Source organism: Phyllostomus discolor, chromosome 1 (assembly GCF_004126475.2).
Source record: "Phyllostomus discolor isolate MPI-MPIP mPhyDis1 chromosome 1, mPhyDis1.pri.v3, whole genome shotgun sequence".
Taxonomy (NCBI): Eukaryota; Metazoa; Chordata; class Mammalia; order Chiroptera; family Phyllostomidae; genus Phyllostomus; species Phyllostomus discolor.
The window spans coordinates 85809176-85831558 of record NC_040903.2 but is presented as its reverse complement, the minus strand read 5'-3'; the positions used below and the strand labels follow the sequence as shown (position 1 = coordinate 85831558).

Genomic DNA, 22383 nt, shown 5'->3' with positions numbered 1-22383 from the left:
AAAGACAAATACCATATGATTTTACTTATTTGTGGAATCTAAAACAAAAATAAGTGGACAAACAAAACAGAAACAGACTCAGATGGAGCAAACTGATGGTTGCCTGATGGGAGAGGTGTTGGGGGCCTGGGCGAAAAGGACAGTTCTTAATCTTCATAAGGGGTTAAGATGTTCAAGTTAAAGAACAGCATAGGGATCATCAGCAATAATTTTATAATAACTATAGAGCCAGGGGAGTACAAAAACTATTTCATAAGTTATATAAATGTCTAACCACTATGCTGTATACCTGAAACTAATATAATATTGAATGTCAACTGCAATTTTTAAAAAATAATTATTTAAAAAGTCCCCAAAGTGTGGCATTTGGAGAACTTCCAGTTGGTAAGAATATCTGTGTGCCCAAGAATAGCATGCTGCAACTCCTTGGAGACAGGAACTCCTGAGCTCCTGTCTGGATCTCTCTGGATCTCACCCTATGAATCTCTTCATCTGGACGTTCATCTGTGTCCTCTATAAATAAGCTGGTAAACACAAGTGAGTGTTTTCCTGAGTTCTGTGAACCATTCTAGCAAATTACCAAACCCAAGGAAAGAGTCATGGAAACTCTGGTTTACAGCCATTTAATCAGAAGTACTAGGGACATGGGACTTGCAATGGGTATCTGAAGTGGGGGCAGAGCTGTGGGACTGAGTCATAATTTGTAGGGTGTGATGCTTACTCTAGGTAGAGAGCATCAAAACTAGATTAAACTGTAGGACACCCAGCTGGTAATGCAGAATTGCTTGGGTAGGGGAAAAAACACACATTTGGTGTCAAAGTATTGCTCATGTGAGTAAAGGAGATATATAGGAGTATTTTTCCTATACGTAGGATGTCTACTTACAATGTGAATTACAATGTAATTCCTCCCCAGTGCAGGCGTTTTTGAGTTGTACTCGTTTAAACTCTTATATTTAAAGGGATGACTAGGTTCTACCACTATTTCTCTTTTAAAACTCTAGTAAAACCTTTGTTCATATAGCAGCCAATGACAGTTTTCAGTTTCTAATACAGCGTCTGGATCAGAATTATCTCTTTTTTCTAGAGGAAGAATCTGAGGTATAAAGAGATCAGACAACCTGCCCGAAGTCATGCAACTGAATCCAGGGAGGGACACCGGCACAGGTGCCCCTTCAGGTCTCCCCACAACGACCCAGGTGGTTGTACAAAGCTCCTTCGGCACATAGTCACTTTTTCAAACCTACAGGTCTTGTTTAACACCCTGCACAGCCATGAAATCCTATAGATTTCCTAGTGGTTTAAAAGAATGAATGTGTTTTTCTTGGCACTTTGATTTCAAGGCATGCTACGTGGGTACCAGGTGGAGTGAGTATTATTCCACCAGTTACAGGGGTGGAGGTGTGTTGTTTTACATTGTTCATGATCAATATGCAGGTTTTAGCAATTATTATAGGGAAAATGGCCTATCATTGTGGTTACAAACATTAGTCCTGGATTCACACCACTTGATTTTGAAGCATAGTACCAACCTTGCCTATGTCACTTTCACCGGGTTATTTAAGCTGGGCCACAGTCTCCTCATCTGTAAAATGTAGATAATAATTGTACCTATACTACAGGGTTTTTAGAGGATAAACCAGTAAAAATGTAGCACTTGAAATATTGCCAAACACAGAGAAATTTCAGAGTGTTTGTTTTCATTATTAGTAGTAGTTGTATTATTAGTATTAGTATAATTATTATAGTCATTCTATAGAGGCAGCAGAAGGGAGCAATTTTCTATAAATGGGAATATGTTAGAATCTTAAAGGAGAAGGAATTTAGAGAATCATACATAGAAAATGGAAATGCACTTGAGAATCATACAGGCCCTAAATCAAATAAGATCTCAGGTTTATCATTTATTTTGCATAGACATTTGTCCTTAGCTGGCAATAAATAAAAGAAAATTAATCTTTCTTTTATTCAGCTATTATAGAACCTAACAAAATAATTGATCATTTTTTACTGAAACTGCCAGGCTCACCTTATAAACTGACATGAGAAACATGAGAACTGGCGGCAAGAGGGAAGGAGGGGAAAAACCTGTGGGCTTGGGTGGGAGGGGAGGCACACCCGGACATCTGGGAAAGGCAGGAACTGTTCGTGCAGAGCAACGCCCACAGGAAAGATGAAAGAGTGAAGCTGAACTACACGCCAGAGGCAGAGGCCTGACCAGAGGCTGGATTTTCCTACTTCTGATTGACTTCCTATTATCCTCCTGCATTTGGATGTGCCTACTTCTTATTTCATTGAAGATTTTCTTTTTTCAATTGGATGTCATATGTATCATGTTTATAATGTTCCATAAAGCAAAAATAAGTTAAACTAATGTGTTTAGAATGTATCCCTCTCCTAAGCATGACAGGCAATAAAGAACAGCTACAGTGTTCTCTTTGTAAAACAAAATACAGTGTTCATGCAACAATAATTAAAAGAATATTCTGAGTAGTTTTATAAAAATGTTTTCTTTCCTCTATTTTTACACACATAAACTCAGGCATAAGGCTTCTGAGGAGTTCACATCTGCCCTGTCTTCCGCTCCCCAGCCCACCAAAGGAAAAAAATGGAATAAAAAAAAAACTTTGGAAATAAGAACAAGAAGTTACAATGAAAATGAAAGCAATTACTTGTGAATAATCCTAACATGGTTTGGCTCATTTGGTAAGACTTTTAGATTGGTATATATGTGACTTATACTGCAAAATTTGCTTTAAAACCTGTTTTTCATGAAAACAAGTTCAGAAGGGAACTTCGACTCCTTCTCCTCTTCACGCGCTTACCTCCTCAAACCCAGCACATCAGACATGCAAGCAGGTAGATGTGATTCCCAGCACAAGGTAACTCATAGAGGTGAACAAAGGATTTTTAAAAGGAGCCATTCGCTTTCAGGTAGACTAACACCAGAGGATAAAGCTTGGTAGGAAAACTAGAGGTAGGTAGAAAGCCACTTAGTTCAGTCCTGTAGGTCCCAAACCCTTGTTTGTCTAAGGCACCCCTCCCAATGAGCAGCCCCGACAGCCTTGGGACTGAGGCACACGTGTGGACACCTGGGACCATGTTATGCCCTCGTGGACTCGATTAAAGCAGTTACTCAAACTCCCCACCTCACAGCTTCCTTCTTGTTTCTGACCATTTTCTAATGCAGTAGCTCCCTCAGTAGAGGGCAGGAAAGGCCTTGAAGAACCAACAGAACCTATTAACTGAGTCCATTAAGTTTTGACAGGGAAAGGATAAAGATTAAGAAAACATTTGTTTTGTCCACAGAGTCCGTCCTCCTAATTAACATACATGACAGAGAATGGACTCCATGTGAGTCCCAGATTAATTTTTTAAAATTCAAAATTCTAATTGTACAACTCACTCAAGCTTTTTCTAGTAGTTATTTGATCTGGTAAAATCATTTATTCTTCTAGACTCTAAATAATACCTTTGATCAGGCTATCCCAAGGACGTGTGGTAGATCACTAGCATTTTGTGACAAAATGTTGATTAAATTTATTAGAACACCATTCAGTCAGTGAAAAAGGGAACAGTGTAAAAAAAATGGATCACAAATGATTTTGCAGTTTTTCATAAACAAGTCCTAAGACTTAAAAGAGTGAACAAAGCTTTGCTATAAACAACATATGTATCCAAGCTCAGCATACTATGTAGCCCACTAGTATCCAGGTAGAACAGGAAGAAAAACAAAAAGGAGCTAAAGCTGCCCATTTTAGAATCAACTCCAAGTTACTCTAACCGTGAAATGTACATGCAACTTCGATAGGCTCTAAACAAGTGATGTCCTTAATTCAGGGGTTGAATTTTTTTTTAAATCTATATTCAGTGAGCACTGACCTTTTTTTATAACATGCAACTGCTGTTTCTGTTCTGGATTTCTCATGAGTTCAAAGGCACACTGTCACACCACACCCATGTCTGCCTTTTCGTCCAGGACAGGCTGGGGTTAAGTGCCTATTGATTTCTGCCACTGAGGTTTTTTTTTTTTAAGTCAAATGTATTTTATCTAAGAGGTCAGAATGTGGCAGTGCAGCTGTGGTCTGGGCATCCCCAGCAGGGGGAAGGCGACAACACCCTTTGTCTATGGAGCCAAGCATGAAGGAAAACTACAATTAGCTTTTGCTGCTTTTCCGCAGAATCTGCATTTGCATTTTAAATTACATTTTGGTATACTCATTTTCGTTTTTTCTTTTGGCTTTTAAAGCTGGAACAGAGACTCCTGACAAAAACGCTGCCTAAGATTGGCATTTATCAGTGGGGAAAAAACACATCCACATGATTTTTTTTCTAAAATACTCCTCTGAGATTAGTTATTTCAGAAAGTCATGTTGACAAGCAGATGGAGAGAAAGGTGCAAGATGGTTTCAGAGATTCTAGGAATCTCAAAGCCTGGATTTCCATTTCGACATTTCAATTCCTTGTGAGTCAGTGAGTTTCTCTAGCTCACGACATTAAAATGTATACTATAGTAATATATATTAAACTTGTCTCCTGATACATGCCAACAATTACATAGTTTACCAAGTCAATAAGTTTAATCAAATCAAATCAAATCAAACTTCCTGTCTCTTAAACCCTGGTGGAGATGTTCTTTTTACACATTTGTTAAGCTTTCTATGTTTTCTCTCCTTTGTTACCCTAAATACTATTAATTAGCAACAGTCTTCTCCCTAAGTGATAGCTGGGTATGAAATGTAAAGTAAAACAGAAATTCACATGAAGTGGATTGTAAACTCATTCCTACGTCTTTGAAAGGGGCAATGCCTCCTCATTAAATGATTAACCCATTTGATACTCCTGTGGACTCTTTGGTCAATGACTTTATGGATGGGTAAACAACAAAAAAAATACCTTTCATTTTATTACTAAAGGACACATACCGGAAAACTGAAGGTTGAGCCAAGTGCCAAGGGGGAATAGGAAAATAGTACAATGGACCTGTCAGCTTACTAAGTGAGATATTAACATGGAAATGTACTTCTATGACAGACTCAAGTGGACTTAAATGTTCTGATATTGTGGGATATTTTAATTCTCTGCAATTCTAGAGAATTATAATTTTCCATATCTTATTGGTGTATCTTATTGGTTTATATTTGAGTACATTCTGCTCTGCATTTTTCTAGCACTCAGTGGTTTCTTTTTTTATTATTGCTATTTAATTACAGTTGTCCCAATTTTCTCCTGTTGCTGTGGTCTGCCCTGCCCTGTTCATCCCCACCCTGTTGTCCATGTCCATGGGTCATTCACACTTGTTCTTTAACTAGGCTTTTTACTTCTTCTCTCCCTTATCCCCTTCTCTCCTCTCCTGTGGTCCCTGTTAGTTTGTCCTTTGTTTCCATGCCTTTGGTTCTATTTTGCTCATTTGTTTGTTTTGTTCAATAGGTTCCTGTTATAGATGAGATCATATGGTATTTGTCTTAAGCCACCTGGCCTAGCACTCAGTGGTTTCTTATGATAGTTACTTGTTGTGCAATAATAATGTAGCCCTTTAGGTTTGAAGCACACTTGCATGCATTAATAAAAAGATATATTGAATACAAAAGGCATTAAGGGCAACTTTGTGAAAAAACACAGATAGAAGCCCAGGTCTCAAAAGCTAACATTCCAATTCAAAACAAATCAGTAAGTAGGAAATAAATGAGTGGACAAAATCCTTTCAGATATTATAAGTGCTATAAAAAATAAAGAACAATGATAAACTAGAAGGATGTGGGCAGGTAAGGCTAATTTAAACAGAGAGATCTGGAAGGCCTACCTCAAACTGTGAGACACACGCTCCATGACAAGAAGGAAACAATGACCAGATTTGGGGTCAGAGTTCAAGCAGAGGGAATAGCAAGTGCCAAGGTGCTGGCAGGAAGGAGCTCGACACTCAGAGAAGCCTTACAGGCTGTTGCACAGTAAGGAGGAGGAAAGATGGGAGGGAATGAACCCAGAGACGGAGGTAGGAACCACATTTTTAGGTCATTAAAAGCTGCTGGGCTGTCTATATCTGTGAAAGGACTTCCAAAACTTAGTAGCTTAAAACAACGATTATATTTTGTACACAATTTGGAGATTAGAAATATGGACACTTCTTCTAGGCAATTTTCTCTGATCCCCATGGCATTACCTGGGTCAGGGAAAGCAGGAGCACCCATGTCCTGGGGGATTTCTTCATTTCAGCCTGGTACCTCAGTTCTTCTGGCCTGCCTTCTTATCTTCATGGCACGTCACAGGGCTTGTTCTTCTCACAAGGTGGCCTCATGGTTGTCTCATAGTACTTAGATTTCTATGTGAAGACCAGCTTCCCCAAGACCAACCCCTGACCCAAGCTTTAAGCCTCCTGACAGCCTCTCTGGCAAGTCTCAGAACATTGTCTGCAATCTTTGTTAATCACACAAGGCACTAAAGTCAGCCCAGGTTCACAAGGAGGAAAAATCAGACACCTCTTCTCTAAAGGAAGTGACAAAGAATTGGGGGTCATCTTGAGGCTGCCACAGAGGCCATGGTAAGTATTCTGCATTTTATTCTGAGTATAATAAGAAGCCACTGAAAGCTTTAAAATATGGAAATGACACAATTTGATTTTTGTTTTTCTAAAGATCATTTTGACTGCTAGACAGAGAAGACATTGAATGAGGACGAGGAAGAAAGCAGGGAGACTAGTTAGAAGCTATTACAGTTGTCTGGATGGGCCATAATGAACAGTAGCAGAGGAGAAAGAAAAGAGAGGGTAAATGTTCAGGATGCTGTGAAGGACTTGCAGCTGGGTAGGCCTGGAGTTGGGGGAGGAAGAGAAACAATCAGGAAGAGTCTGAAGATTTTACTGAGGAGCTGGCTTGAGGATGCTATTGTTTACTAAGATAGGAAAAAAGGGGTAAAACTATTTCCGTGTCTTCTATAATTGTTCCAATAGCTCTTTAAGGCAGCTCTGTGGAAGGTCTTATTATCTCCAGTCTTTTGTCAGATAAGAACAATGGGATTCATAAAGAAAAAAAGGAAGGAGGAGGGAGGAGGAAAAGAAAGCAGGGGAAGAAGGAAGGGAAATAAAGGTAGAGCAACTTTCCTAAAACAGTGAGCTAGATGAGGGGAGAACAGGTCTACCATTAGTTCTGATATCTAGTCAATACCTCTCCCCATTACATAATAGAGTTAACTGTTACTCAACAGTACAACAAGTTTTAAATTATTTATTAATTTTCATTTTTAAACCTATTCAAAGAATAGTTTCCTTTGAGTAGAAGAGAAACAGTGAAAATGAACACACACAAAATTTTGTTCTTAGAAATTACACAATTTAAACAGTGGGATAACTAAATTCTTTTGAGCATCTGTACATTTACATAAAGTTAATTTTGATTTTTTTAAGATTTTATTTATTTTATTTTTAGAGAGGGAAGGGAGGGAGATAGAGAGAGAGAGAGAGAGAGAAACATCAATGTGCGGTTGCTGGGGTTTATGGCCTGCAACCCAGGCATGTACCCTGGCTGGGAATTGAACCTGGGACACTTTGGTTCCCAGCCCGCGCTCAATCCACTGAGCTATGCCAGCCAGGGCTAATTTTGATTTTTTTGTCTGTTAAATGTGATCTATTAGGTATAAAATATTTAAAGTTGAATTGAGAATCAAAGTAAGTACAGGAAATGTGTGAGCCTTTCTAGTAGAAAGGCTCTGGAGGCTTTACTTATTTCTGCCTTTGATATTATATAATTGTATAAAAATTCTTATATGCCTCAGTTTCCTTATCATTAAATCACCATATATAATGGACGTGTAATGAGGAAAGTATTGGGGAAAAGGTTTGTACACTTCCAAAAAAGGTTACATGGTTTATTATTATTATGAATTCTTCCCAATGCAATTAAAATTTTAACACATTGGTCTGTTACTAAATTTTTTAAATCCAAAAAAAACCAATAGATTATGACTCTTTTTTAGTAAAAGCCTTTTACTTCCATTTTTCTAAGTCACATTAATCAGCTTGTTAGTACTTCACAGACTTTTGCCAAATTAGTCATCACGGATGTAAGTCCCCAGGGTGGTTAAGAAAACAAGCAGTATATGAGAATTATAGCCACCAAGACTGTCAGAGACCTTTATCACAACAGCATAAGTATTAGTCAAATTTTGCTAACCACGGACATTCATTTCCCCCTCGTCCTTGCCCTTTATTGAATTGTGTGCCAGTGTCAGCACCTTCCATTCGGTGAGTCTGGGGCATCACGCACGCACGCACTCTCTCTCTCTCACACACACACACACACACACACACACGGAGCCCAAGACACCTTTCTTTCACTCTTGTCAATGCTCCTTCATCCACATGTGAACGCTGATTGGGCCTGGTTCCCTTTGCAGGGAGCACAAGAGTAAAGGGGTGTTTTCTGAATAATCATGTGGTGACGTGGTCTGAATTTTATATCCCTCAGCAGAAACAAGCCAAAAACATCCAAACTGCCTGGATTTCTTTCTCCAAGAGTCTCCTGTTGGATGTCAAAGTTGTGCTGTAGATAGAGGAGGATGGAAGTAACTCTAAATACAGAAAAGTCAGACCTTTTCTCTCCAATTTGTTTTGGAAAACTGATTTAACTGATTTGGAAGTGCCTAGATAAAGGGAGGTTGACAGAACTCTGCTGAATGTCTACACAAGCTTTCTGATTAACCAGAGATTGAAGGAACATTTCTGAGAAATAGCAGCCTAAAGACCTTTGCATTTCAGTGCAAGGATCATTTAGATTTTCTATTAGTGTCATCATTCTTAAAATTCAAATTAAATTACTGAAGTCCCAAAGCATAACATTCTAAATGCATCTTCTTTTCCTTAAAAAAATGTTTCTGCTTCCAATGCCACTAATTCTGTTAATTACATAAGCATGCTCATTTCCTCTGTTTGAAACCTCACAGAGGCTTCAAACAGAGCCCCTCCACTCACTCTGTGAGTCAGCCCCCGTGTGGACAATGTCATTGGTCTCCCAGCCTTCCCAGACCTATGAGCTCTCCTTTCCCACACACTAAATCATCCGACATGGTCTCTTTGCACATTATAATTCTGAAATAAAAGCTGGCTGTCACATCATTAGACAATCTTTCAGCATTTACCGATGGACTGCCACACACATTCCAAAGTTAATCTGGCTCTCAGGTCAGAGCAACCTCTGACTGTATGGGGTCCTGAGCAAATGTTTCCGTGCAGAGCCTCTGTCTATATAAACGGTTTGATTTAAAATGCATTAAGAATACATGGGCCGATGTGACATACAGTGATTTATTGATGAAGATTCAAAATCATAAACAGAGAAGATAAACTTATTTGTTATCCACTTGAGGCAGGGAGAGATTCTCAGTGTCCAGGCTCCGCCTCTCCCCCTCAGGTCTGGTAACCCTGTTGTCATTAGCTTTTGATAGCCAGGGTGCTTTCTTTATTTTGTGCTAACGGGACTAATTCTCCACTTCTTATTTTTACCCCTGACATTTCAAAAATTGTTGCCATTTCCTGACCTAATTTGAGAGTAAAAATTCTTATTTTTCCCATGAGAGAAAAAATTAGTAATGCTGTCATGGTTCACAATGCTAAAACTCTTTGGAATATATCCATATTGATACAACATAGATGTTCTTGTCTCTGCAGTTTCCCGATATTATTCACATTTTGCTAGTTATATCACAAACAAGGCTTCCGCAGCCCTCTGGCCACCCATGAACACTAGTTTCCAATGACTATCTCAAAGGCTGTAGCTGAGCTTCATAACAATGGCCACGATGCAAGTCTTACCCAGAGCCTGCAGGACAGTATTAATGATGACTCATTTTCTGATCATGTTAAGTTTGCTGCTCTTAATTGAACCACGTAAGTGTAGAATAACACATCCTTCGCCCATTTCTTCTCTTCAATTTTTCAGCTGATACCACTTCACTCCTAGAGTGTGCTCTGTTCCAGTACTGACCACGTCCCTGCCTCCCAGACACCCACACCTCCAGGGAGCACCGGACAGGGGTCTGTGGGCAAAGCAAAGAAGCTGCTCTATTTATGTAAGGAACGTTCATCCCTGGCCCAAAGTGACTTATGACCAGCCTGAAAGAACATTATGGAATCTCCTCAACTGGAGGCGAGTGAGGACATGATTCAGAAGGGGTGATCAGCCTTTATTAACATGTACTTTCTGGGAAGTGCAACTTTAGACCTCATTTCTGCAATTAGGATGAATTACTCCTAAAATAAAATATCTTGGTGAATACCTGTGGAATATGAAAATAAAATATAAAGGATAGGATGGAATGCAGTCTTTCATTCTTGATTTTGTATTTTCATCAAAACTCTTTAGAGTTATTTCTCCAAAGACACACATCTAATATGGTAGTAATGAAGTACAATGAAATGTTTTTATTCATCTGTCTGGGATACCTACAATCTGACTTCTGTACCCTTGCTTTTCCCACAACTACACAGACTTTCACTTGAATGAAAACCAAACCGTGATCTGGTTTCTCCTTCCAGATTGAGTGACTCATTAACGATTGTGAAGGCAGCTGCTGATGTTCTGGGTCAAGATGACCTGTTTAACCCTGTAAATCTATGGTGATAAGGTTATCTTCCAGGACTGCCTGTAGTACAGTTATGAAAGGTGTCTGGAAAGATGTCAGATGGAGCCTGAGCTTCAAGTAAGCTGGTTGTTTTCCCTCGGCTCCTCACACCCGTTCTGAACCATGCGAGGAGGAACACTGTATATTTAGATGCATCTGTTGTGCAACTGCTGAGTTCAGAGTGCTCTAGCAAGGGATGGGTGATCACACAGATGGCGTGCTTCTCGACCAAAACGGCTTGCTGTTCCATGCCACATTCATGGAGAACATGTAAATACTTGGCACAGTTGTGAGAGTTTTCAGAGGTGTTACATTCATTTAGAGAGTTACAGCTTTGGTGGTGACAGCTTCCCATTTTGGCCTAACAGGATTAATTCTTTCTTTCTTATTTTTACTCCTGACATTCCAAATATTGCCACAATTTCCTTATCTAACTTGAGTTGGGAAAAAAGTTTTTTTTAATTTTCCTTATTTTCTCCCTTATTTAAAGAGGGCCACTGCACCTATAGGAATGTGGTACTCAGGGTCCATGTGCCACAGTGGGGTTCTCAGGCCTGCATCTGGGTGCCTCCTTGCAGTCCTATAAATACCACCAGCAGCCGAAGGTATTCTGACTTTCCTTTTCTCCTTACTTGCTATTAAAAACATCAAAGTTTTAAATGAGCATTTTTTATGAATATTCACTTGCTCATCCGCCTATTTACTAAATACATTATTAATTAAGGACTTGCTGACTGTAAACTATAGCCCATCTGTAGGTCCCTCTCCAGGATCCGAGCCTCCCTATCACAATAAGGAAGATGGGGAGGGGACACAGCATAGGTCTAGAAAAGACAACAAATGAAGCAAACCTGAAGGGTAGAGAAAAGATAAGAAAGGTAACAATAAGTGGCATTGGTGTCTATTAGCATCTGGAAAACTTGACAGGATAAGGTGTGACAAGGTGTAGGTCAAGTTGAGGATGTTCTGCACAAAGAGCATGTGTCTGACTGAGCATGTAATTTATGTGGCCTGTCACCCTTACTGTAGATAAAGGTACGACTGTTTAAAGAAGCAACATAAGGCTGGATACCAGGGAAGGTTAAAATGACACACCAGGCTCCCCTAAAGGAATTCAAAGCCCAGACAAGGATGTGTACTAATAAACATAACATACCATCAATTCAAAAACAAGCAAAGACTGCTAGAAACAACAGAGTGATGGAAATGGAAAAGAGTAAGTTAATAGCTCTGTGAGTGGGTCACTTCAGGTTTCATGGAGAAGACAGCATTTATGTTGGTCTTACGGAATGAGTTATCTGTGACAGTCCAAAGCAAAGAGGAGTAAGAGAGAAGAGCACAAAGTTCCAAATGCTCCTTCCTCCTGATTCTGTCACACACAGAACAGAGGCTGGTATATAACAACACTCAACAACATTTACTAAATGAATGAGGGACCATTAAAGAAGGCGAGTGAAACTTAGCACCGTGACTCAGACTTCAAGGACGTAATTTACATGTACAACACCATACTGCAGACAACATAAAAACACACAAAAAGTGCAGATTATATAACAAATAAAAACAATAATACAGGAAAGAAAATTGATAAGAGGGGAGTTTAGAAACCCAAAGGGAAAACAAAGAGAAGAAAATAGTGACAGCCAGAAAAGAAACTTGGCTTAATTACATAGTTTGGTTTTTGTTAGTGCCACTTTAACTTTTTTCTGCTTATGTATTTTCTATATAACAGAAAAATAAAGCAAAACAAAATGCACACCCTAATCCTAATACCTAGAAAGAATCAATAACCCAGGCACAACAACTATTGACCCCTTCTTGTATATATTTTAAGATATGTACATTAATACTTAAGTTAATAATACTTAATAATAAGTTAAAATAGCTAATACTCTTACATAATATGCTCTTTTCCCCCTAGCTAGCAATTGTAGAGAAGGAGCTTACCAAAAAAACATAAACTATTAGAAATAATTCTCATGTGACTTAGTGCAATTTTATGAAGTATCTAGGAAAATGGGAAACTTCTAGAAGTAAGTGAATTCTAGTTAGTTCTCTTGGAATATTTTTAAAAACACATACGTTAATTCAACTGAGTGACTTGAGGTAATAAATACACTTAGTTATTATCCATAATGCTGATAAAAAATACATACACTTAGTCAACTCTTACCAAGGAAGCCAGAGGCAGGCAGCCCGGCAAGTAGGCAGCAGCCCTGTGGCTCCTTCTCTCTCCCGGTTCCCATCCACATCACAAGCTAGGACCCCAAGGTGGCCGTCCCAGCTTGTCTTCATGCTCACGTTGTGAATGGAAAGCAGGAGGGGTATGTGGCACTAGCTTTGTCCCTTTGATGAGAACAAAAGGTTTCCCAAATGTTCCACCCCACTTCACCCAGCGGGGCACCTCTATATTTAATTGATCTGAATTGGGTCATGCCACTGGGAAGTTAGAGATTACAATTATTACAATTCACTTGAATCAATTACGTGTCATTGCTTGAAGCTGAATGTGTAAAGATACCAAACAAATCTGGGGTTCTCTTAGCAGGTTAGGAAGGAACAAAGAAAGGAAGATGGCCAAGTTGCTGCTACACATAGTGATAAGAACCATGACATGGTTCATGACACTCACTCTACAACTTCACAGCTGTGCATCACATTCTTTCCATCCTCTAGGTGAGGGCAGAACCATGCTCCGTCTCTGAAACTACCTGCATATCCACTAAAATATGCACTGCTCTCTTTGATCCTGGACACTTTATTTCATCTGTGTACCTCACATGCTAGAACAGGCAGTCCCACACAGCTCTGCCTTTGGTCGCACTATCACTACTTACTGCTCTATGTGGTTCTCTTAGGGCTCACTTAACCTCAGTGCCAGGAAGCCCATGAGCCAATTATGGCCTGCAGCTTACTTTTGTAGTTTTATTAGAATACAGACATGCTCATTCATTGACATAGTGGCTAAAGCTGCTTCACACATATTGGGACACAGACCATGTGACCTTCATTACCGATAACATCTACTACCTGGCCCTTCACAGAGAAAAGTTTGTCAGTACCTAGTCTATATGTCTGCACATTTCTCAGCAGCAGGCTCACACCTTGTATTTATTTCTCTTGTATCTGTGTGAGCACAACCCTGGAGATGTAGTGGGTTCTCAACAACTACCTTCTGGCTGATGGCCATGAAGATCAAAGCACTGACAGCTATATTCAAATATACTAAATTCTGACATATTAAGTAATACATAGTGGGTGTTTCACTAGTTTTCGTTGAATTAGTCCAGGAATTAACTAAGTAATTGACCAATTAAAGCAAAATATCCTCATACTTAAAATGTGGGCTCCAGATCCAGACTTCCTATATTCAAATGCTGTGTATCCTAGGCAACAAACTCAGCCTCTCTGTGTCTCAATTTCCTCCTGCATAAAATAGAAATAAGAATATATCGTGACCTGTAAAATGTTTAGAACAATACCTGGCACAGAGTAAGCACTCAAAAACTAGCAGCTATTAGTAATGTGGTGGGGGAAAGTCCTTTCAAATATAGGCTACTGTTTTATTTTTCTTTTCTTTGTGGCATATCTTGGAACCCATTACAGTAAAAGACCTGGAGAGGAACAGGAACAATTTCCACCTTTTCTTGATGACAGTAAACCAAGTTGAACCAAAAGGAGATTTCAAGTGGATGTAGCAGGGACGTCTGAGGAAGTAATTGCCAGGAACAGCATCAGAGAATAAACTAGCACACGCTGATGGGGGTTGGGGCGTTGGGCGGGGGGGGGGGGGGGGGGGAACAAAAAGTCACAAGCATGTCAACACAACATGACCAAACTCTGCTTCCCTTGATGAGAAGTGCCAGTGCCAAAGAGGTGAAACGACTGGCAGAAAAGGCTTCCGTTGAACTGTCAGCTAATGAAGTGGTGAGAAATTAGCAGGCCCTGTGATTTACACGCTAATTCTGCCTCATGCCACCTGGGGGCTTCCCGCAGGCCTAGGGGCAGAGGAGTGGAAAATGGTGCTGCGCAGCCAGCAGCCAGCCTGCACTGTGATTCTCTTTGCCAGGCAACACAGTAGCCCAGCGTGTTCCCATTCACTATTCAGCAGGCGGTTGGCAGACTTCCCTCTGAGAATGGGCAAGCCTCAGCTCTAAGAGCAAAATCAAGACAATGAAAAGAATTTTAAAAGGCTTCCACCTTTTTGCACTTTCTGTATGCTTTCTCTCTAAAAGTTGACTCAGCAGGCAGCCCACTACCTTTTCTGCAGCCCGGCCATCTCCCTTTCAACACAAGAATAAGTCAGTGGACATGGTCACCAAAATGAATGCTCGCTGCAAAAACGGAACTCCGAAATGTGATCGGTGAGACATAGCATCCAGAAGTCATCACTGCATTGATCATCATTATTTAAAAGAGCATTTTCTTGGTAAACCTTAAGTATATATCCCTCTAACAGAAATGCAGCTCTACCCACCAGCATTCTCCCTAGACTCCTCCTGTTATGAAAGAAGTAACAGTTCTCACCCCAGAACACATGCCATGGGAAAGCAGGAAAGGACTGTCTTAATCCATGGCATCTTTCAGGCAAGGGGCCAAATCAGCAGAGAGGAAACAGTGTATGATTGTGCAGAGAACTGCCTCCCATATTCTTATTGTAGATTTCCTGGGACATCCTCTGGACTGTCAAATGAATCATGCTGGATTTCAGCTCCCCCTGGTAAGCTAGGGCTGATTTTAAGACCATTAGGAAGCGAGAGAATGTTACCGTCTTCTCAGTTTCTCTAGGGTCACAGTGTAATTGTGTGGCGGGAGGAACAGGGCCCTAGAGGTGGCGTGACAGTCACTTCTCATTACCTCCCACTTGGTTCATTACGTCTGTAGACAGCGATTGCCCATGTGTGGATAGTTCCATTACACAGAAGGATGTAATGTGCTGTAGACCACGAATGCCTTTCAAACAGGGAGAAGGCTATTTATTCCAGGCACATACCTATCTTGTTTCCAGGGCCATGTGAAAGGAATGGAAACTGACATAAAGAATAGATTAGCAATGATCAATATGAGAGAACCTACCCGACGTGTACTTATACCCAGTGAGATAATTACACGTGTGCATCCCGTCAACACACAATGCCTCACACAAAGGACAGAACCCTCACTTATTAATCTAACAAATTTGACTTTGACAAGCAAACCCACCTACTCAGGTACACAAGCTATTCAGTGTACCCTCTCTGAACTGGCATTCCTCCTGTCCATTCTCTCTCTCTCTCTCCCTCTCTCTTTCACATATACACACACAAATTCAAAAGTCCTTTTTCATTTGCCGGGGTGAGTCTTATGAACCATGAAATACAGATAGACTATTCTCATACCTCTTTCTCAGGTTGTAGAAAGCCCCAGGTAGATTACAAAATAAGGGGAGGTAATAAGAAAGAAAAGAGCATTACAAAAAATTATACATTGTTAGAATAAAGAATGATTCTTAGATATTATCTATAACAGAAATGCCCAGACTTTTCCTGTAAAGATAAACCTCTCCCCCAAAGGTTAATATGAGGAGCCTAAAACAGAGATACACATAACAAAGTAAATCTGGGATGCTACATACTACCACATTTTGCCATGTATATTGTGCTCCCATGTATAATGCATACCCACATTTTTGGCCCAAACTTTCAAGAAAAAAATATTTTGTTTTAATTTTTTAATTTTAATTCAATTATTTATTTATTTATATTTAGAAACAAAACCAATTATTGTATTCCAATTAGGAATATGATAAATGAACCAGCGAACCAACTGGGTGTTATTCTTCCTATGGATATCGTTATTGCTTTCTAGAGTTATACTTTTAAAGCATAAGCATAAATAAAAGAATTAAAAACATTTATATAGCTACAGAATTAGTACTACCCATGTATAATGTGCATCCTTATTTTTTCCTTAAAAACTTGGGCAAAAAGTACTCATTGTACATGGCAAAATATGAGTATTTCCTACTGTGGAGAATTCACAATCATGTCAGCTGATCAAAGATTCTGAGAATTCCTGTTATATATTTTTTAAAATCTATTTAACTCAATGTTATCCTAACCTATTAAGTCAAGAAATATTTTTCAAAAAAAACTACAATCTTATTAACATCCTGTGGAATAATTATACTACAGTCAGATATTCTGTTTTCCTATAATCTCATTGTTTTCTATAGATTTTCTATACACTAGTAATTCTCAAATTTTAGTATGTATTCTAATTATCTGGGGATCTTATCCTTAGAGATTATTCAGCAATATGGATAAAGTTCAGGAACCTTAATACTTATCAAGAAATCCTGATGCAGAGGGCCTCAAACCAGTTCACACAAGCACTGTTTGTCTGAATGCATCAAGGACTGAACTACATTGTTAACAAGAGATCTTGACAGTTAATAGGTTGAATGTCTGTAGCTTTGACTCTGATAGCTGGGCAAGTTTATCTTTGAATTGCAGGAGCTTTTTGGAATGTGAAAGGAATGTCCGCCTCCATAAATCTACCAGGACTTGTGGTCCATTCACCAGTACACCTATCCTTAACTGTGGACCCTTTGCACTTACTGCCCCATGCATTCACCTGCTTCCCTAATCCAGTTTTATTAATTTTCATTCAACAAGTATTTACAAAGCATCCTCAGTATGTTGAAACACTAGGGATACCAGTGAAGAATAAAGGCAAAGATCCTCACACTTGTAGGCTAACATCCTGGCAAAACATCCACATAAAAAGTAAGTAAACAAAATAGTAAATGAAAGTTAGAAGGCGATAAAGGTTCAGGAAAGAAACAGAGCAGGCTAAGGGAGGGCAGGGGTATGGGTGGGCAGGGGCTGGGCGGGGGGCTGCAATTTTTCAAAGGGCAGTGGGAATATGCCTTCATGAAAAGTGACATTTGGCCAAAGTATTGGAAGTAGTAAGGGAGGTGGCCTTTTATATATGTAGAGCCAGAGTACAGGCATCAAGAACAGCCAGTACAAAGGGATTCGCCTCCTGTGGAGGAGCCAAAGGCGGGCATGTAGGGAAATGGATGGAGCAGGGAGACTGGAAAATGCAGTCGTTAGCAACAATCGGATTGCATGGACTCTGACTTTGAGGAAAACGAGAAGTCATTGCAGCATTTTAAGCTGAGAAATGGGATTATCTGGTTTACATTTTTAAAGGCTCTGAATGTATTCAACAGATTGTATTTGCCATTGACTGGGTGTCTGCTGACATGCCAGGCATTGAGCTGGGAGCCTGGGATACAAAGGTGAACTGACACCCTTGGCCCTCAAAGTGCTCACAGTCCCTGGGCCTCTGGAACAGTTTGTCACAGGTCAGTGCTTATACATTTAAAATGTATTGTCCTTGCCCCTTGCATAACTTTGTGATCTCAGCACCCACATGCTCCCTATCCTGGGCTAGAGCTCGAAGGCCTCAGTCCGATCAGCCAGGGCATTCAGGTACCCAGTCCTGCCTGAAACATGCTGTGTGGCCTTTAGCAAGATATTAATTCTGCCTTCTCTTTCTTGTCTTTTCCATTCGTTTACACAATTTTATGCAGAAGTATACCATGCAGTCTGATGAGATAACCAGCACTGAGAGCTGTAGGGTGCAATGAAAAACTGACAACTTTAATTTTCCCTCAAATTATCATACTTCCAAATAAATAGAGAGTTGAGTGCATTCTCCAGTTATTCATTCTGGCAGTGTTGCCTCAGCTGGAGACAGTCTACAAGTTGGCAGGCCAGAAGTGAAGAAAAACTTATCTTAGTTCCTGGAGATAAAACCTGCTAGTTATCAACAACTGAAATTCCGAGAGAGGGACTTCTGGGAGTGAGCCATTTGCAGCAACGATCTCTGTTTAACTCGCATGCCTCCTGCTAACTTCTTTCTGTTGAGGAAAAGATGGGGAAAGTCACATTTAATTTTGGCCTCAAACATAATTCTAAATAATAGACTTGGCCTACTCACCTCACCTGTCAGTCCTCAATAGATACTTAAGAGATAAAACCTCCATTCTGAGGAAATGGAAAATGAAATGACAGGCTTCAAGAAAAGTCGCTCAGGAAACCAGAATTATTACTATTATGGCTGTGTTTGCCTTCAGAACGCATATGCAGCCTTGAACAGCAGCGCCATTTTCACCAAATGCTTATGATGAAACCTCATTGAAACCAGGGAAACGGGGATTTGACAGGCTACTGGGAAAAGAGAAATGTAACGCAATGCTATTTCAGACTGCAGTCTGCACTGCACTAAACCACTACAGATGTTTTCCTTTTGTCTTCATTTAATGGTTTCTCTAAGCACAATGTCTTAGCATCACTCACGGCAGTAAAATTTATGACATACTAATTAATAGCAAGATGCTTAGCTAAGCAATTCTGTCTCTGAGATTGTAATTATATTTTCGAGCTTTAATGTTTTTTTTCTTTTACCTTTGTTCTGTCAGATTTCACTAGCAGAGTAAGAGGGTATTGGGAACACATAAAATTTTAGGAGGCTTGGCATGATTAATTTTACTTAACAATAAGAAATAAGCTATGCTACTTATCCTTTACCGTGCTGGTTATAGGATTGGTTTTACCAGTTATGAGCTCAAAACAAAGCCAGATTGTACAGGGAGTAAGAACTGCAAATCAAAAAGGAGAGCTATAGGTATAAGGCTGCATCATCACTGATGACTAATTTTTGTTTTAAACTGAAGGAAAATTAGGTCTTTTTCCCTGTTCCGAGATTCTTGAATTTTATATTATCAGCAAAACATGTTGCCGCACCTGCCCTGCCAATCCCCAGCCCCAGACCAACCCAACAGCAACTTTCTTGGCTCCAGCTTCCAGGCAGCTGAGCGTGGAGAAGGAAAAATCCCCTGACTCTGGTTACTGGCACTGAGACAAACCTATGTTCCCAACATCAGCTGGACCCTCCGTGCTCCTGGCAGTCTTTCTGTTTGTCCCCAGTCAGCTCTGTTTCGGATTTCCCTCACAGCTGTTCCAGACTGTCAACATGCTCGATGATCCCCTCATCCTAAGTAGGAGTCCTTGTCCATATACCCCAGAAAACACAGAGGTCCTCTCCTTCCCCTCCACCTGCAGCCTGACCCAGGGCGGGGGAACACCTACCTACCTTTTCTTTCTCTCCCTCCTGCCAGAGAAGAGGTAGCTCTTCTAGCCCCCAGAGTTACCATGTCTAAAGAATATTGAACACCATCTTCTCACGCATCTTCTGGGACTCATTACATGGGTCATTTTTTCATCTCTGTGTCTTTAATTCACCGAGTTCTGTCCTCTGGCTTCTGTCCTTTGGTCTGCAGATTCACTCAACTTTTCCTTATCACCAAACACGCACCTGCGCACACATATGCACGCACAGATAATTCCTTAATCATTTCAGCCTCTCACTCATGCTGCAAATTGCCTTGTAAAGCAATTATCTGTTTACATGACAGTTTTCAACTGGTCCAGTGGTTTTTAATCATTGTTGTGTCACAGATCCCTTTGAGAATCTGATTAAAGCAACGGACCTTTTCCCTGGAGACATGGAAAAGGTAGACACATACACATACACATTGTACCTGCAATTCCAAGTTGTTCTTGGTCACTGACCCACACAGGAGATAGGAGTGCCGCTCATCAATGCTTACAGTTCTTCTCCTCTTCCAGGCACACGAAAATTACACTTCCTTGCTGACTTGAGATTAGTCACTGCATTGGCCAATGAAATGAGAGTGGAAGTGATGTGTGTGGAAGGTTTAAGAGCCTGAACTCGACGCGTTATGCTTTCTCATTTTACTCTGCCACCGTGACCTCTGGGTTCCAGTTAGAGGCTGCTCTATCAGTGTGGGTCTGGGCAAGAAGAGGACGCAGAGCAGAGCATCTGGCTGGCCTGCAATGGACGTACGGAGTGAGTGAGAAATGAATCTGGTTGTCTAAGGGGGCTGAGAGTGGGCACTGTTCCTTAGTGTTGCATAACTGAGGCCACCCTGCTTGATAGCAGGGTACTCTGGATGTGAAATTATCTAAATCAGAAAAGTTCTTTCTAGAGAAATTTAAGCTGCCCTCCCCTCTGTTCTTAACCAACAACCACCTTTCTGCTCAGGCTACTATACTTTCAGTTACTACGCTTTCAGTTCTCTCTACCTACAAGATTCTTCCCCTGTTTCTTCACACAAGTCCTCACCCTTCATAACACAGTTTATGTGTTACTTCCCCAGAGGTCAACTGGCCCTTGTTCTCACTCCCTGCCAGGCCAGTTGCTGTCATTCACACCACGCATTTCTGTCTTTCACAGAGCAAGCACATCACAGCCCATAATGATCATATTTATTTTCTGTCTCTCAAGTTAGGAATGTACAATATCCATATTCCTGCTATCAACAATGATTCATAAGTAACCAAGGTCATGTGGCGTTAGCCCATATGAACTTAAGGAAAGGTAATACATTCAAAATATGGAGTGTTTTCATTTCTTTAATATAATGATAAAAACAGAACCATGAACGTTCGGAGCAAGTCCCACTTTAATCACTTTTCCACAGCATGTTAATGGAAGAAAAAAGCTCTAAGCTCTAACTAAGAGTGTTGGGCAAACATTCCTGTGTTTTGGTGTTTTGCATCCAGAACGAGCCATTGAACTTTGGTATTCACCAGTAACCATTAAGAGGTCAGCTTGACATTTTGGGCTTTTTTTCAGATAGTTGTGGCCAACAGCACTAACAACCTTTGGTCCCAAACCAGTTAAATAGTAGTTTTTGTAATTCAGTGGCATACATTTCTTGTTTTTTGTTTTGTTTGCCTTTTTCTTTTACTCAGTATGCACACCAAGCACTCTTACTTCAGAGTGACAGTAAGAATTAGTCCTTAAGTTCTAGAAGGAATTGTGTGGCTAAATTTTATTATGCATCCAGGAATACAGGTATAATACTTCATCACAGAGTAAGGTAATTCATACCTGTTCAATGAAAGAATGAAAAAATTAGAATTATAAAATTACCACATATTTTTTCATTTGCCTTTATTATATATAAGTAATGTTATAAAAGAAAACCATTCTAATTTTAAAAACCAAAGTTTTAGCCTTACAGTTTTACCTGTATGCAAAATTAACATGTTTATTGTTTTAAAATTTCAGAAGTGAATAACAAAATCAATATGAAAATTTTCTATTTTCATTGTCTTTAAAAAGTGAGCTAAACAGTCTTGATATCTGATAAGAAGGTCCAGAAGTTGCAATCCTATCCTTCTAATATATAATTGATCCTGAAAAATATTCACTAGAAATCTACACCTCTTAAAGTCAGATATTCAATTTCATAATCAGAAAGTTTGGGAATCTTCTGAACTAATTGAACTAATTGAACTGATAGTTAGAATAAGATAAATTTAAGTTTTGGTGAGAACAACCAAACAAAGTATTTTAAAGTTGCTAAGAAGCTTAGTTTGGAAACAAAAATAAGCTTAGTGTAGTTTTGATTTTTCATAAATTTTGTTTGTTTTAGATTTCTTATGTGGCAGTGTGCACTGTAACACAGTACCCTGTAAAATGTGAACATATCCATTTCCTCATCTTGTGTATAACATGTGCAATTGGTATGTGATAGCTACATTTTTCTATGTCTATTTATACTTATAAAAATCCACATGTTCCCTGGCTGGTGTGTTGAGTGGATTGAGTGCTGGCCTGTGAATCAAAGGGTCACCAGTTTAATTCCCAGTCAGGGCACATGCCTGGGTTGAGGGCCAGGCCCTTGGGGAC

At 39.8% G+C, this 22383-nt stretch overlaps 2 long non-coding RNA genes across 2 annotated transcripts; both read right to left on the bottom strand.

Annotated features, from left to right (window-relative positions):
* Nucleotides 1-8297: 8297 nt before the first annotated feature.
* Nucleotides 8298-16336, bottom strand: LOC118500567. The gene is made up of 4 exons (XR_004903139.1): nt 15990-16336; nt 12785-14037; nt 10188-10266; nt 8298-10002 (listed from the first exon to the last, which is right to left on the bottom strand). It is a non-coding gene; the product is annotated as an uncharacterized LOC118500567 (long non-coding RNA).
* Nucleotides 16337-16542: 206 nt separating this feature from the next.
* LOC118500564 lies at nt 16543-20531 on the bottom strand. The gene is made up of 2 exons (XR_004903134.1): nt 20204-20531; nt 16543-18830 (listed from the first exon to the last, which is right to left on the bottom strand). It is a non-coding gene; the product is annotated as an uncharacterized LOC118500564 (long non-coding RNA).
* Between the last annotated feature and the right edge of the window lie 1852 nt (nt 20532-22383).